Below are 18,660 nucleotides of genomic sequence, written 5' to 3' on the forward strand. Positions count from 1 at the left end.
CTGTAATCGGGAATTAGAAGATAAGAGGATATCATCAACATACTGAACCAGAACCGTACCTGGAGACAGTTTCAGAGGCTCTAAGCTCTGTTGTAGTGCTGTGTTATAGATCGTATAGCTTTACGCTCTGGTCTATTGGAACTATCCCTTTATCCACTCTAATAATGAATAACTTTCTCCACATGCAGACACCTATTTACCTCCGCCTGGCCACACCCACATCCGCTCCTATATAAGCGGGGTCGTGGCCACACCATCAGCTCCTTCCCTACTTTCACCACCAAAAGTGTCTGTAATACACCACTTTAAGCTTAGTGCCAAAGTAGTTTGTTGAAGAGAAGAGGAGCTGCTTTGACATTGTATCTTTGTTTTCTCTCTCACTATTTTTCGAGAAAATAAAGCGATAATGTCTTCACCACCGGAGAGTCTAGAACAGGGGTCGGCAATTAGGTCTGGCCACGGGCCAGATTTTCCTCAAGCCTTTGCTTGGCGGGCCAGGATCAAAAACAATGGCTAATTTAATATACTGAGCACCGCGGCGGGTGCATACACTTAATAATAATAATAATATTTATTTGTATAGCACTTTTCATACAGAGGTTGCAGTTCACAGTGCTTCACAACAGTAAAAAACAGGCATAAGCAAGCACTCGCAAATGGCGGACCCTGATGTAAACAAGACGAAAGTCTTTCTCTGGGCCCTATTCCCCGTACCTGGTTCAACTAAGTCGATCAAGAGTCCCATTATCCAGATTCAATTAACCCGATGTTTGAATCCGGGATTTTCCTGTTCCTCGAAGGTGGATTCAGTCTCGTTCATTTGAACCAGACTTGAGACTCAGGATAATTGCGCGCGCCCGCCTCAGCTGAAAACACAGCAAGTGTCGATAGCAGAAATCCTGATTTTCTAACGGCATTGATTGATTGATTGATTTAAAACTTTATTAACAGATTGCAGAATGGGTACAATGCAGTACGGCTCAATAGCCTCGCCGACAAGTTAAATGCATAATCTATAGGCTAATTTTAAATCCCTCATTACCCCAATCAATCAGATTATATTTCTTTAAACGTGCCTGCTGGCAGTATAGGCTTATGGAATGAATAATCAAATGAGATCTTGCTAGCGAAAATAATTAGTTCAGCTCTTTCAGAATAACGATAAAAACAAGCTCAAATAGTATATCTAATTGATACGAATTATATCATGAGGATATCTGTATGTGCTTAGGTATTATGTACTATATAAATACATGGTTTCCAAAGAGAGGCTTGGAGGGAGGCTTGCAGTTACACTATTAATCAGGTTTTAATCTGTTTCGGACCTAATCCATACATGCATTGAATTGATTACCATTTGGTTTATACCAGTGACACCTCATGTTCATCATCAGATAACAGTGCTTGAAAAGATAAATGCATTTTAAATTCATTCATCAAAAACGTCAAAGGCTCATTCAATTTATCAAGTCACGTCACGTCATCAAATCCATCAAACAGCGCATCTCCTCATATATTTTAATCCCAGTTACAATATCACAATAACGTGTGACACTGTCACAGTGATACAATTAAATACTCCACAGATTCAGATTCCTCATAATTCATATCCACAATCCGCGCATAGACGCTTCAGCTTGAATGAAACGCATCCGGGTGCTCCGTTAAGCAAATACACAGCGAAGAATATTAAACTAATCAGAGCCAAACACCCGATAGGTTTCATTCATTAAAAATATCCCAGCGGGATTCACATTTGCAATGATCCGTTTAGTCCGTTATTAAAATAACTGCGTGTGTCGCGACTCGCGAGCGCCGTATCCGTATAAATATGATGTGCATTATATAGGACAAAGTAAATTCATAGGCTGAATATGATTTATTATCAGCGTTACTGCAGACCTATTATTTTACATTTCAAACGAAGCACAACAAGATAATTCAGAATGGCATAATGGGATCTAGACTGTGAGAAATATTTCAGGAAGGGAGCTGGGATTTCTTTGCGGAGGTGTGGCCATAGTTCATCCAGCTAACTGAACTTAACCCTGCCCTCGACCAGGTTCAAACTTTTTGATCTGTTGTCATAGTGATTTAGACAATCGAGCGTCGGGGAATGGAAAGGTCTGGCTTAAGTCAAGCTATGCTGAAAATTATCCGGCTAACTCAGTTAGCCAGGTACGGGGAACGGGGCCCTGGTCTGCATCCCCTTAACAATTGTGTGTATTGCGCCGTACTGTATTGTACCCATTCTGCAATCTGTTAAATAAAGTTTTCATTCATTCATTAATTCATTCAATCATGAACAGCAGATCAGCTGTTGCAGATCACCGCGGCGGGTGATGAACCAGAATGCATGAAAACACGACTCACCATACCTTGTTTGTTGTTAAGTCCTCCAAAATCCCTGCTAACTTCACTCACACACCTCGACCCTCCAGACGGGGTGGAGGCACTGGCCTCATGACATCTCCTTCATGGGCTACAAACCTAACGCAACTCCTAGAACTGTCACTCTCCTCCCTCGAATATCATACAGTATCTGTCTCTAATCCTTTCAATCTCACCATTGTTACACTCTATCGCCCTCCAGGTCCCCTCGATCACTTCACAGATGAGCTGGACATGCTTCTAAGCTCCTTACCGGAAGATGGTACCCCGCTCCTTCTATTGGGCGACTTCAACCTGCCTGACTCATCTCAGTTGGTCCCAGTGGTCTCCCTCCTACAACAATTTGACCTGACTCCCACTGCCATGCCTCCCACCCACAAAGCAGGCAACTCCTTGGATCTCATATTTTCCCGTAACTCCAGCATCATTAACACCACGGTAACTCCCCTACATGTATCTGACCATTCCTTCATATCCTTCTCACTAACTCTTATGCTTAACCGAAAAGTCTTCACCCCAACTCAAACCGTCTCACTCAGACGCAACCTGCCCTCCCTATCCCCCTCCACCCTCTCCTCTGACATAATATCCGCTCTACCTTTGAGTGACACCTTCTCTGCTCTCCCCACAGAGATGGCAACCTCCACCCTCCTCTCAGCCCTTGCAACCTCCTTCGACAAGCTCTGTCCCCTCGTTGAGAAACCTGCCCGCCGTTCCCCACCGAGTCCATGGCTGACGGATGCAGTGAGAGAACAAAGACAGGTCCTGAGAGCGGCTGAGAGGAAGTATAGAAAGTCACGCCTCACTGCTGACATCGACACATATCACAACCTCTTGTTAACATTCTCCAAAACCATTACTAATGCCAAAGCTTCTTTCTTTCACCATAGGATCGAGGCCTCTGCCAAGAATCTTCGCAAACTGCATGCTACCATGTCCTCCCTCCTCACTCCCCCCCCACCTCCTCCTCCCTCATCTTTTTCTGCCGAAGACTTTGCGATCTTCTTTGAGGAAAAAGTGGAGAACATCCGCAGCTCCTTCTCCCAACCCCCACCCATTCCAAACGCTGAATCGAGAACCTCATCCTTCACTCTGTCATCTTTCTCTCCCATTACAGAAGCCGAGACCCTGACACTGGTAACGTCGAACCGTCCGACTACATGCCAGCTGGACCAGCTACCCTCCCCACTCCTCCAGACCATAGCACCGGACATCCTCCCATTCCTAACTGCAACCATCAACTCCTCACTCAACTCGGGGGTGGTCCCCACCTCCCTAAAACAAGCCAGAGTCACGCCCCTCATAAAAAAACCAACCCTGAACCCCACCGTCATAGCCAACTATCGTCCTGTCTCTCTTCTCTCTTTCCTTTCTAAAACACTTGAACGTGCTGTATCCAACCAACTTACTGCTTATCTCTTACAGAATGACCTCCTAGACCCCAATCAGTCTGGCTTCCGGACTGGCCACTCCACAGAAACGGCCCTCATTGCGGTCACAGAGGCACTTCACTTAGCAAAAGCGAAAGGCCTCTCCTCTGTCCTGATTCTCCTAGATCTATCTGCAGCCTTCGACACAGTCAACCATCAGATCCTCCTTGCAGCCCTCGCAGGAATGGGAGTGGCTGGATCTGCGCTGACATGGCTGACATCATACCTCAATGACCGCTCCTACCAAGTGTCATGGAGAGGGACTCTGTCGGCCACCCGCCCCCTCCGGACGGGTGTCCCCCAGGGCTCGGTCCTAGGACCCCTTCTCTTCTCCCTCTACACTAAATCACTGGGTAACATTATCACGTCTCATGGCTTCTCATATCATTGTTATGCCGATGATACTCAACTCTTCCTCTCCTTCCCTCCCTCAGATATCCACGTCTCTGAGCGGATCTCGGCCTGTCTGTCCGACATCTCCGCCTGGATGACGACCAACCACCTCAAACTGAACCTAAGCAAAACAGAATTGCTCCACCTGCCGGCCAAATCCTCACCCCTGACCGACCTCTCCATCACAGTCGAGAATGCAGCTGTGACCGCGTCCCCGACCGCCAAGAACCTTGGTGTTGTCCTCGACGACCAGTTGAACTTCTCTGCTCACATCGCAGCGACAACCAGAACCTGCAGATTCCTCCTGAGCAACGTCAGAAGGATACGCCCATTCCTGACAAAAGAAGCCACCCAACTCCTCGTCCAATCAACAGTCATCTCCCGCCTCGACTACTGCAACGCACTGCTAGCTGGCCTCCCGGCCACTGCCACCAAGCCTCTTCAACTCATTCAAAACGCAGCGGCCCGCCTGATCTCAAACCTACCGAAGTCGGCCCATGTCACCCCACTTCTTAGGGACCTGCACTGGCTCCCCATTGCTGCACGTATCCGCTTCAAGGCCCTCAACCTAGCATACCGTGCGGCAAAGGGAACCGCTCCCGCCTACCTCCGGTCAATGGTCTCTAACTACACACCCTCAAGACCCCTACGCTCTGCATCTTCTGGCCGCCTCAGATCTACTCCTATCCAAGCTCCCGGAGGGTCATCAAAGAGAAGCCGCCTATTCTCAGTCCTTGCCCCACAATGGTGGAATGAACTACCCATCCCAGTTAGGACAGCCGAATCCCGTCCAATCTTTCGCCGTCGACTAAAGACTCACTTCTTCAACCATTATCTGAAATGATAAAAAAAAAAAAAAAAAAAAAAAAAACCTAACCCCGACTAACCTTACTGTCATGCACTTGTCCTAATAAACTAACCTACACTGTAACACGCAACACTTTGATGAACATTGTTACTCAGCTGATAGAGTTATACCCTTCTTGCTGTCTTGTCGCACAGAACTTGTAAGTCGCTTTGGATAAAAGCGTCAGCTAAATGACTAAATGTAAATGTAAATGTAATGTTTGAAACATGTCACATATCCACTCGCCGCCCTCCAATTCCAGATTGGCGTTGAATGCAGCTACTTTATCTGCCAATTAGAACACAGTTGTCGTCATTGCCTCACTGTTGTTGTCGCCACATATTATGCAGAGAGGATGTCGGCTAGGCACGCAAGAATCACCGACCTGTTGCGATAAACCCGTATTTTAAGTATGGCTCGTGTTTATTAAAAGAACCGTTATATTTCCCCGTTGCAAAGAAGCTATCCAAATTTTGTTTTACTCGCTCGCATCTCGAACGCGGAAGTGAAAGTGTGTTAGGGAAATATACACGCGGCCCGGTGGGACTATTCCATTGGTTCTCCCATTCCACGTGACCATTTCTAGCATTTCAATTAGCTATAGTGTCAGACATGCTTTTGATGACTACCGGTAGATAGATACAGCTTCACAATAAAAGACACCCTGGCGTCCCGAGTGAATATTTCCCGTGCGTAAAATAAATATCATATTCTCAAAATAATCTGACGGGCCAGAAATTATTGCTGGCGGGTCAATGTCGGCCCGCGGGCCGCCTATTGCCGACCCCTGGTCTAGAAGATGATGATCATTCTGACCTCCACCGGCGCTTTGCATTGGGGCACCCATCGCTGAGCAATCCCCGCCGGCGTTGTCTCCGGCTCTGCAGCTGGATACTATGCTTCGGGAGGCGGTAGGCTGTGTGAGAGCTGACGGTCTCCCTGGGCGGGTGATGTTTTTGCGACGCGAGCCTCGGGTGTGTCAGTTGTGAGGGGGAAACTGTGTGCAGCTTGCGAAGGTCGACTCCAGGCTAGAATCCCTTCGTTGCCCCTTATAGCGGTGTGGAGGGGGCTCTAGTTTGATGCCCCACGATAACACAGTGCTCCTCCTCAGTGAAGTCGTAGCTTTGTTTTCCTGGGGCCGTGATTCAGAGTCTGTGGTTCAATTCCCCGGGTCTCTGGAAAACGGATACCCTCTGCCACCGTGCTGGCCCCGCTTTTCAAGACGAAAACACCCTGCACGAGGGATGCATGTTTGGTGTTTCATTATGAGAATATCTCCGAGCTCGAGTCGACTGCAGCCCGCGTACAACAGGGCTTACTGCCGATGCCGCTGTGTCTGGTAAACACCGTTCTGTGAGAGGGACGTGTGTTGCCTTTTTCCCTTTTTTCTTCAGATAAAAAGAAGAAAAGACAGCGGCTGTCAGAAGTGTTGGCCTGTATCGCTATTTCTCACGTTATACAGCTAGGCTAGGCTAAGTCGTTAGCTGGCGGCTACGCTCGGCTGGAAACGTTAGCTTGATGCTATCAGTTAGCCTGGAGTTAGCTGTTAGCTTATGCTACAACCATTGGCGCTAGCCGTGAGGAGGTAGCGTGCCCTGGCACTCTGACTACGGCGTCATCTCTGGCAGAAGATGTTGTTGGGCCTGTGCCATGACCGGCCGCAGGAGGGGGGCGTCGCGCCGGAGCGAGGCTCCAGCCGTCGCCGCTTCTGGCCCTGCCAGCGAGAGGCCTCATCAACGTGGTAGACCAACCTGTGTTTGCGGCCATTTCGTCCTGCGTACGAGGTGCAGGTAACCCCACTCTTCCCTCCTCCCCCTCCCGAATGTTTTGGTTAATAACGATGTCTTTGTTTAACAAAACATATGTTACTTCACTGCATTTGGAGATACGACGTGTGCTGTGTGAAAATTGTCTTGGTCGCTATCTTGTATAGCTTAGGTTCTAGCATTGGCCAAGCAGACCAGGCTGCAGAAACAAATTAGTGGGGGGGCATAAAATGTTCTCGGGGGGCACAATGGTTTTTCAACTAAACAGAAGAGAGGCAATTGAAAAATCTAATTTCTCTCTATCTTAAGAACTTTCACTTATACAAAAACAAACTGAACGGATATATATAACAGACCTGCTGGGGCAGCGAACTGAGAGCAGGGGACACAAACAGGCTGGATATGTTGGTCAAGAAGGCCAGTAGCGTGGTTGGGGTGGAGCTGGACTCTAGCGAGGGTGGCGGAGAGGAGGAACCTTGCTAAGCTCCAGGCCATCAGGGAAAACCCCTCCCACCCACTATACACAGACTTGGCTGACAGGAGGAGCATGTTATAGGCTCACACTACCTAAATGCAGCACTGAACGGCACAGGAAGTCCTTCATTCCGACAGCCATCAGACTATACAATGCATCACTGTGCCTCACTGCATCACTGAGCACAGAGTGACAATTACCATCTTCCTGGACTCTTACTTTTTAAACAGCACTGTGCATTATTACACCTACTGTAGACTTCAGTATATTTTTACTGTATTTATTTACTGTATCTTTTATTCTATTTTTATTCTATTTCATTTTATTCTATTCTTAGGCCATTTGTTTTGTTATTCTTATTTGTGACTTGTTCTGTCTAAATGTTTAATGTTGAGTGAGTCAAATTTCCCTCAGGATAATACATTTCTATTCTATTCTATATCTTTGAAAAGTCTCCATTTATTCAACACTCCTGAATTCACTGACAAACTGAACTGAACTGACAAAAATAAGGTGCATAAAAAGCAAACAAAATTCCTCCACAGGCTACTCACCATCATAAGTAGAGAGGCAAGCGGTGTTTGGGGACAGAGTGAAATCTTCTTAAAACACTGCCCCTCCACTCATTCCTGAAATTTTTTGTTAAGTCCTTCTCAAATGCCAACTGAATTAAATTGGCCTTAGTTGCGTCGATGAAGCATACTAAGGCGATGTTCTGTAAAGACGTTCTTGAGGGTAGAAAACGAATTCTCACAGAGTGCCGTGCTAGCTTCAGTAGTGTTGTTGTTGACATCAGTGCCCACTAGGGCTGTCCCCGACTAAGGATTTGGATAGTTGACTTTGATTGACAAAAAATAAATAAAAAATGACCAGGGTGGGCACAGCTGACTCAGTCGGCGGGCCCGGCCCCCTAATGCCCGCCCATGGCGCCGGGACTGTGGCCAAGGCTTATGTCTTTCTCTCTACCTAAAAACAGCGTTATTTTTTACGTGAGTAAAAATGAACTGGGGTTTTTTGTTGTATGATGAGAAGTTGTGTGTGTGTTCATGTAACATTTAGACAACGTGGCTGAGTCCACAACTGGCTGGGTGTTGACCTACAGCGCTGTACATAGTGGCATTTGATCAAGGGCCTGAGTCCCTCTCTTAGCTTGTTATTTTATTTACTTAAGGGTAATAGTAAAAATAACGAGTGGCAAGTTTTCACACAAGCAGAACCGTGGATAAGACCTGTTTTCAAACGAGGTTATCGGCTGTGGCTGGCGTGCATGATGTAAAGCTTTTACTCTACAGGTAAGTATGTGCTTCATCTGGCGCGCCATGCACCTGGTGTCACGGCTCTGTTTTTTCTTTTGGCGTCGTATCAGGGGTGAGGTGGTGAGGGGGTGGGTGAAATTATTCCCCGGTTTGCCCTTGCCCCCCCCCCCCCCCCCCCTCAAATATGATTTTGTTTACAAAATGTGTGTTGTTCACTATATTTTTGGGGATACGGTGTAATCCCTCAGCTACTGCTGGGGTTGTGCTCTTGCTTAGGGAGAGTGCAGTTTTCTCTGAAAATTGTTTAGTCGCTATTGTATATGACTTAGCAAGGCCTGTAGCTAGCACTTGGTCGAGGACTTATGTCTTCTCTCATCATAAAAGACGGCGTTCCTCTTGCAGTAGTGAGAGTGAACTTTTGCCTTTTTTATTGTGAAAGAGGGTTGTGTTTATCATGTTTTCACTTTTAAGTAAACGTGGCATTGAGTCCACAACTGGGTTAGGTGTTAGCCTACAGAAGTTTACATGTATAGCTCTTGTACCAAGGCCTTTGGCCCCTCTCTTTGGTCTGTGTTTTTTCTTTACTTTAGGGTAAAGGTGTAGAAATTCAGTTGGCAAGTTTCGCACATGAGCCTGAAGCCGTGTATAAAGCCCGTTTTTTGCACAGGTTATCGTCTGTGGCTGGCGTGCAGAATGTGAAGCTGTTACCCTAACAGGTATAATGCGCTTTCATGTAGCGAGCTACGACTGGTGTCATGGCTCTGCTTTGTTGTTGCATCGTATCAGGGGTGAGGGGTCATAAGGGGTGGACTAATAAACCCCTCCCCCCTTTACTGATTGGCCGGGAGGTGGGACCACCTACCTGTCAGTCTCCCTGTCGGCTGAGGGGTCAGCGCATCACAGGGAGGGGGAAGGGGGGGGGGGGTTCCCTGGTTCCACTCCATGTTAGGATGGGTGGGTCACAGGATTTCCCCCCGGCCATGGAATACGTCACTGGGCGCGTTTTTCCTATTGGCCATGAGACATCCGTGAGTTTTCAGGCTCTGTGCTGCAGACCGCTGTCATTGTCAAAGTTGGATGATGCATTCGAAAACTGTTTGTTTTCTGCTCTGCTCTCTATTAAATTGTGTATTGAGCCGTTGGTCGCTTGGCCCAATTATTATTACATGTATCTTTTTCAATTGTTACTCACGTAGAGGTCTCTCTGGGGGAACTTCTGTCTTCCCCACTTATGTAAAGAGCAGAATTGACAGGGTTTTACCCTCAGACGCGTCATATGAGACCTGTGTCTGTGTCTTATAGGCAGGCTTCCTGCTGCTCGTCCCAGACAGCATGGAGGAAACGTTGTCTGGTGTTTCTTATTAGAATTCGCCATCGATATGTTTCGGTTTCTCGACGTGCATATAGCGCTGGCCCTGGGTGCTTTCCATGTGGAACCACTTCATGGCTGGTGCGCCTTGGTTGCCCAATTCATAGAAACAGCGGGCGGCTGGGAAGGAGATTGTATCTCTACCGAGCACTAGTATAGGTTAGACTCGACGGCTCACGTGCATCTCCGGGTGGAGATGACGGAGTAGATCAAAACATTGGCGGAGGGGTCTCACGCCCATGAGGTGGGCCACCAGGAGCAGTGCATTCGCGTACTGACCGTCTTGGTGGCGCCCTCTGTGATGTCTTGGATCGACACGCATACCGACCCCCCTCTTAGGACTGGGGATGGCAGCGTGACTAGGACGCACAACTGGTTCTGGTCGCACCGGACCAGGTCAGTTAAAACCGTTGTCCGCCGGGGCGCAGATCTGCTGTTCTGGTACCCCGAAGGACTTTGTGCTTTTCCGGGGGGGAAATGCCGGGTCGGGCCGGGTGTCGCAGGGATTGATGTCGTGGATGTGTGTGTCGTATGTATGCCACCACGGGTTGCCCTTAACAGTGACGTGCTTGGTCCATACTGTGTTGTACCTTGTGCTGTGTTAGGGGGCTTGGTCCCTCTCCATTTGTTTCACCCCTCCCTCCCTGCTAGGACGGGGCTGGGAGGGGGCTGTCGAGGAGGTTGTTGTCAACTCCTCTAGGCATCCCTGTGTAGGTCCCGGTCCGCCGGGCCCAGGTCCGAACTCATTCTCGTCGACCTGTTGGCCTGGGTTAACCCTTTGAAAACTGAAACACTTGCTGCTTGTATAGCCTGTGTATACACGCAGTTATGTTTCTGAGTTTTCTTTGTGGGTTAAGGGAACAACCGCCTCCTGTTAAACCAAACATAGGGGGGTGGTTGGTTCTCCGGTGTGTCGGTAGCAGAGTCGACTCTCGGGTTGAGGCCGGGCTTGACCCCGTCTGCCCGAGAGTATGCCAATGACATCTGCCAATTGTATCAGCCTCTTCTTTGAACCTCGACCCCGCTGGATTGGGGGGTCGGGTTTGTGGAGGTTATGACATGGTGCACAGCATACCGAACACCCCTTCCGCCGGGATACTGTTCTCACAGTAGACCCTTTAGGCGCCTGTCTAGTCCGCAGTGCTCCAGGCACAGGTTGAGTTCTGCTCTTGGATTGAGGGATCAACCTCCTTGGGCGTTGTCTCCCCGGCATGCCGACTGGCCCCGCAGTGTTGTGGGGGGGTAGCCTCTTGAAAAGTGCTTCAGAGCGGCGTGCCAAGGGGAGAAGGGCCTGCTCTTGATTTGGGCCCTGTCCGATACGCTGGCGATGTGGGGGGTGGTGTCACCAGTGACCGCCTGGTGGGGTCCCGATGCTGCGGCCTCGTTGGCCTCACCAGGCCCCCTTTTTTCAGTGGGTCCTAGACCTCAGGTTGTCCTAGGGCTGGGACCTCCTCTGCGCTCCGCTGCTGCAGCCTTGCCACGGGGTTGGGTTCTTGACCTTCGACCCCGTGATGTTGGGGGCTGTGACGGGGGTGTTTTGCTTCCCGTCCGTTCCCTGGTGGCATGTGGGATGCGCGCCTGAGTGGTCGCGGGTCCTTCTGAACGAAGGTAAGTCCCACGGTCTGCTAACGCTGTGCGTTTGAGATGCTAAGCCCTCTTCGCACAGTCGGATCCGATTCCCTCCCGTCCTCCACTAGGGAGGACCGGGGGGCTCGGGTCCTCCCCGGTTCTGATGGTTGTAGGGGGCCTCAGCGGGTACATCTGTCGAGCTTTTCGCTCTGCTCAGCTCCTGTGTTCCAATAGAGCAGAGCGTAAAGCTATACGATCTATAACGTAAGGTTATCCTATAACCCTAGTTATATGAGTATAGCGAGCGCTCTGCTCTGACTCACTGAGAACCCATGGTCTTTACCTTCGGTGGTTAAAGACTTGGGAAGGAGCTGATGGTGTGGCCACGGCCCCCGCTTATATAGGAGCGGATGTGGGTGTGGCCAGGCGGAGGTAAATAGGTGTGTGCATGTGGAGAAAGTTATTCATTATTAGAGTGGATAAAGGGATAGTTCCAATAGAGCAGAGCGCTCGCTATACTCATATAACTAGGGTTATAGGATAACCTTTAAAAAAGAAATGTTATCTACTTTTTTCTCCCAATTTTTTTCTATTTTTCTCCCATCCCCAATTTCGTATTGTCCAATTCTACCCTCCCCTGTCTTGAACGTTGTTAGGCCATGCTTCCCACAAGCCGGCTGCAATGTGGACGAAGCCTTGCATCACGTGTCCTCAACCTTTCTGCTGCCAAGGCACTCCTGTGTTCAATAAAATATTCCAGGGCACCCCTACATACGATAAATACTTTTCCGGTCCTGTCTTTTTTGCTACAATGATGACAAAAGTGCTTGCTTTCAAAATAATGTTTATTTAAGAAACCGGGAAACACATTTGTGTGTATATGCAGGCTATATAATGCATTATTAACAGGTGTTTCAGGTCTAAATGGCTTAGTACTGTTGACATTACACTGCTTGTAGTAGTAAATCAAATAGCATATTTCTTTAAATAAAATTACATAAAATTATCACTAAAGTGCTATCTGTTGCAGCTGCACAGTTTTTCATAAAAATAGCATATTTAGATAAGTGTGACCATTTCTCAAAAACTGAAAATCCTGTATTTTTTTTTAAATACAGAAAAGGATCACTAAAGTGCTATCTGTTGCAGCTGCACTGTTCTCCATAAAAATTGCATATTTGGATAAGTTTGTATAAGAAAATCATGTATTTTTTTAAATACAGAAAAGAATCACCAAGTTACCATTTCTCAAAAAATATAAATAAATACAGAAAATAAGCACTCGTTCACTCAGTGGACATTTCTAGCTCAATGCGAGGTCTGCTGCTGCTGGCTAATTATACGGTCAATATGTGGGGAGATCTTTGACAAGGCAACACGCATGTCATCCTCAAGGCTCAACTTGGCCCTATATTTAGTTTTCAGAGCTGTCATGGATGAAAAGCCAGCTTCACACAGATATGTGGTGCTGAATGGTATCAACACCTTAACTGCTGCATCATGAGATACTTGGTACTCAGCACCACACTCTGAAACTAGCTCTCCAGGTGGTATCAGATGAGATTTCAATGAGTTCTTCCAAGAGTTTGGATGGAGATGTGTCAGGAAGTTTTGTCTCAATGTTGTCTGTAAAGGTTTTTTTTTCCAGAGTAACTTGGTGATCCTTTTCTGTGTTTTATTAAATAATGATTTTCAGATTTTGAGAAATGGTCAAACTTATCCAAATATGGTATTTTCATGGAACCGCTGCCCTGTCCGGTACTCGAGGAGGCAGCCGTCGCATCTTTTCACCTGCACAGCGCGATCTCTCAGCGGCGAGGGTCTGCGTGGGAGGGACACGCCGCCCTCGTCGCTTCCTGATTCTACTGCGCAGGCGCACCAACCGACCTGTAGGAGTCGCTGTCCACAACGTCCGATCCCCACCCACCAGCTTCCCACCCCCTAATACTGCCAATTGTATTAGTATGAACGACCAGCCAAGCTGGCAGCAACGCCGATAGCTGGGCTCGAACCCAGCATCTCCTGCGTTGGTGGCGAGCGCCTTGCCCACTGCGCCACCTAGCCGCCCAGGATAACCTTACATTATAGATTGTTGGGGATTCGCAATAGCCTTGACACAGGCGTGTGAATGTGTAAGGTTTACCATTAAACATGAAAGCGAACCAGAATTGTCTGTCTGGGTTTTGATTGATTGATTGAAAACTTTATTAACAGATTGCAGAATGGGTACAATACAGTACAGCTCAATACACACAATTGTTAAGGGGGTGCAGACCAGAGAAAGACTTTCGTCTTGTTTACATCAGGGTCCCCCATTTTCAATTCATCAGGAATATGACATACATGACATACAGATAGACAGTACTGCTACATCTATACATTTATGACATACCAGATTTGCAAATACAGTACTGTTTGTGATACAAAAAGAGTCAAGAAAAGGGAGTATATACATTTGACGTAGAAACTGTACATTGGAGGAGGTTGGGTGGGGTTGTGTGGGGGGGGGGTTGGGTACATTGGGATATTGACAACCATACTGGGTAATTTACATTGGAGGTGGTTGGGGGGGGGGGAGAAACACTGTATAAACAAGCAAAATTGTACACTGGGGGGGGGGGGGGGGGGGGACACTGTACAAACAAGCAAAATTGTACATTGGAATATTGACAAAACCATACTAGGTAAATTACTGTACATTGCATGGGGTTGGGTTAGGACATTTACAGAGGCCAGTTTCGAATTGCAGTCTCCCGTAGGTGTCCCTTGAGAGTGGTTTTGAAAGTGGGTAGTGATTCACATTCCTTTACAGCTTTGGGTAGGGCGTTCCACATTGATGTGGCATAATTGCGAAACGTGTTTAGTCCCTTGTTTGAGGCGAATCTGGGTTTAACATGATTTGTGGAGCTCCCTCTGGTGTTGTGATCGTGGTATTCACTGACCTTTGGGAAGTATTTTGACTAGGGATGCACGATATTGATTTTTTGACACCGATATCGATACCGATAACTTTATGCTCCTCAAGCCGATAACCGATACCGATAACCGATATTTATTGTATTATTAAAAAAATATTTTGATCAATTTTTATTTATTTTTTCAACATGAAACAAAACATATCACAATACAATAATAATACGTCAAATGTATATACTGTACTCTCTTTTCTGGACTCTTTTCGTATCACAAACAGTACTGTATTTGCAAATCTGGTATGTCATGTATAGATGTAGGCAGTACTGTCTATCTGTATGTCATGTATGTCATTATAGGCGAGTCAATCTATGAAAAAAAAGCACTTAACCCAAAAAAAAATTATACAAAAGGTTTTTCGATGGATTCCGATAGTATTGGGCGTGCTAAATAACATACTAAAAGTCGACCAAAATCGACCCCCCCGAAAGCCGCTATTTCCAAGATGGCGTCCCAGATGGTGGTGGAGATATTAAAATGGCTATATCTCAAATTGAGAATATGGTGCAAAGGATTTCTCAACTGATTCTGGTACCTCTGGGCATGTTCACTAACATACTAAACATCTAGGAAAATACACCTTCCAGAAAGGCTTAATTTTCAAGATGGCGTCCAAAATGGCGGCAGACCAAGCTTAAAATGGCTATATATCTCAATAGAAAGATAGGCAAGGTCTGGCATCCAAACACCACCTTGCCCCAGTAGTTACATTTGACCAACCCCTATATTGGAAAGCAGCAGAGATAATCCTAGATTCACCACAGTGCAGTCACCTCAAGTCCTTTGTCCTGCTCCTAGGAGGATTTCACACATTTATGAATTTGCTAGGAGCAATTGGTACACTGATGGACGGTACAGGACTTAAGGACATTCTAGGGGTAGTCTATGGGGAGAACTCAGTAGCCCATATGATGACAGGCAAATCAGTTCAGAGAGAATTCCGTGGCCATCTTCTGGTTGACAAATGTCTTAACCGCATGATAATATCAGAAATGGTAGATGATAGTCATGAATTTGCAGCAATGGTTGAACAGTCTGAAGCAATGTATACCTCAATAGTTAAGGGTGAAATGCCATTGGAAACAGTGTGCACATCAGAGACCCTCATTACAATAAATGAAGAGCTGGGAAAAAGGAAGATGGAACTGTGTGCTAGATCCAAAACTAGTCAGTTGTGGCCAGTGGCGGCCGCTGCCGCTGGTGCCTTGTGGTTCGCAGTTCACGTTAATTGGTCGAGTTGAAAATGTAATGCGTAGTTCCTATAGGCCCATAAGTCTCCTTTGCAACGATTTCAAGATATTGACATCTATACTTAAAAAAAGAATACAGAAACATATAACAAAACTGATACACCCAGACCAGACTGGCTTTATCACTGGTCGACAGGGTGCTAACAACATCAGAAGAACTTTAAATCTGCAAACAGTGGCTGGATCTCGAAAAGAACCATCAATGCTTCTCGGCTTAGATGCCGAGAAGGCATTTGATAGAGTTGATTGGCTGTATCTTGAACTAACATTGAAAGGTATGGGATTCAATAACACATTTATAGAATGGATAAAATGTTTATATAAAAATCCTAAGTCTAGAGTAAGGGTGAATGGTCACTGCTCTCACTTCTTTGACATACAGAGAGGGACACGCCAAGGAGACGTTTTGTCTCCGTTACTATTCGCGATTGGCATAGAGCCACTAGCGGAGATGATTAGATCAAACCCTCAGATACAGGGAATAGATGACCAAAAAGGCATTACACACAAGATCTCGCTATTTGCTGATGACATTTTACTTTATATCAAAAACCCTTTAGAATCAATTCCAAACATAATGATGGATTTAAGAAATTACGGCGAACTGTCGGGTTATAAGATAAATGAGACCAAATCAGAAGCCATGATGATAGTGGGAACATGGCCAATACATCTGAATAGTATAGCACCCTTCCATTGGGCTAGAGACGGATTCAAGTATTTAGGAATCATTTTGACTCCCAGCAGCAATCAGTTATATCAAGCAAACTACGAAAAGTTGATTGTACAAATCAAATCAGACATGGCCAGATGGGACATTTTACCTCTCTCCCTAGTGGGAAGAATAGAAACAATTCGAATGGATGTGCTACCTAGACTTATTTTTCTCTTCCAGTCTCTACCTATACCAATACCTGCCACTACCTTTAAAAGGTTAGATAAACTCCTATCCAAATTTATCTGGCAGAGGAAAAAACCAAGAGTAAGGCTTAAAACACTATGTTTGCCAAAGAACAAGGGTGGTCTTGGTCTACCAAACCTAAGAAACTACTACTGGGCAGCTCAATTACGCATACTTGTGCATTGGATACAAAAGGACCTAGATTCAGGATGGGTACAGATTGAGCAAAACTCAATTCCAAAGACCCCTCTCAGATCCATAATATTCCTGGGGAAAGCATACTGGAAAAAAATTAAGATTGGTAACAAATGGATTACAAATACATTAAAGGTATGGGAAAGTGTAAGGAAAAAGGGGGGAGGTCCACGATCAATATCTAGGGCCATGCCAATAGCAGACAATACAGAATTCCGGCCAGCTATGGAGGATGGGGGTTTTAAAAAATGGGCGGATTTGGGCCTGGTTACTATCAATCAATTAATGGAAGGAGACTGTTTTAAATCGTTTGCACAGCTACAGCAATGTTTTGATCTACCTTCGAAAGACATGTTTAGATACTTTCAAATAAGACACTATGTAATGACTCACAGTGAGTGGGAAGCAATTAAGAGACCACCAACAAATGTGGAGCGGTACTTTATTAACACAATAGAAAAAAACTTGATGGAAAGAAAGCAGATATCCAATATTTACAACATGTTACAACTAGACGATCCAGGAGACACCACCTATATTAAAGAAAAATGGGAGTTGGAAGCTAATGTGATCATAGAAAATGAAGAATGGGAGGACAGCCATTCAAGCAATCATAAAATCACAAATAGCCCAATGTGGAAGGAGTTTGACTGGAAGGTCAAGGTCAGGTACTTTAGGACTCCTCAAGTTCTCTCCGGATTTGCTGGTGGGTCCTCACCACTATGTTGGAGAGGATGTGGAATGATCGGAGATCATACACATATTTTCTGGGACTGTCCAAGGGTGCAGACATTTTGGGTGAATATCAAAAATGAGATTAAAACCATTCTAGATCTTGACTTACCTCTGAATCCATCGTACTATATCTTGGGATGTATACCGAAAGGCACATACTATGGAGATACGTTATACATCTTGAGAGTGATACTGTTAATAGCAAGGAAAATGATAACTATGGCATGGCTACAAAATCAACCACCGACAATCAAACAATGGACCAAGAGACTGAGACAGATGTATACAATGGAAGAAATGACTGCACAATTGCAACTGAAAAAAGATATGTTTATGCAGAGATGGTCACTTGTAACCTTGTACCTGGAGATACACTAGCATGAGTCTGACCCTCCTGACCCTCTGTTAAAGTATTTTTTTTCCTTTTGATAAATTTATTTTTCTATTTATTTATTCGTTTCTTATCCTACAAAAAATCATAAAAAAAAATATTGTAAAAATCCCTCCCCACTGGGTTGTTTAAGAGGCGTACTCGGATTATACAGTTTATTTTGATTACGCTGAATACCTTGAAAACAAATTGAATAAGAGGGAAGAGCCTGAGTAACAAATGTCATTGACTATGTGAATCAAGTATATTATACTGTATGATTAATGCAATGTGATGTTCATTATGACACAAAATAAAAGAAAGTTCAAAAAAAATAAAATGTAATGCTCTGAGATGCTCTGGAGCAATCTCTCTCTGTCTCTCGGATCAATCAAATCAAATAATTAACACATGTATGTTGTCATTTTAAACAACTCACCATTCATTCATTATGCATCAGCAGCAGCTAAATTAATGTTATAGTTCACAACACAGCAGCGCGTTTTGAATCGCTAGCCTATTAATTATCGTCTCAGCAAGCACAGTCAATACTTTTTTCCGTAGCCGCATTTCGCGGAGACAGCTGTGTATAGCGAGAGAGAGAGCGAGAGAGAGAGAGAGAGAGAGAGAGAGAGAGAGAGAGAGAGAGAGAGAGAGAGAGAGAGAGAGAGAGACTCACTGTTTAGTTGAAACGTCCAGGGCAGGAGAGCTTGATAAACGTGTATAATCCACTGTTGATG

The sequence above is a fragment of the Notolepis coatsorum genome (genome assembly GCF_963971535.1).
Source record: "Notolepis coatsorum genome assembly, chromosome: 13".
NCBI classification, from domain to species: Eukaryota; Metazoa; Chordata; class Actinopteri; order Aulopiformes; family Paralepididae; genus Notolepis; species Notolepis coatsorum.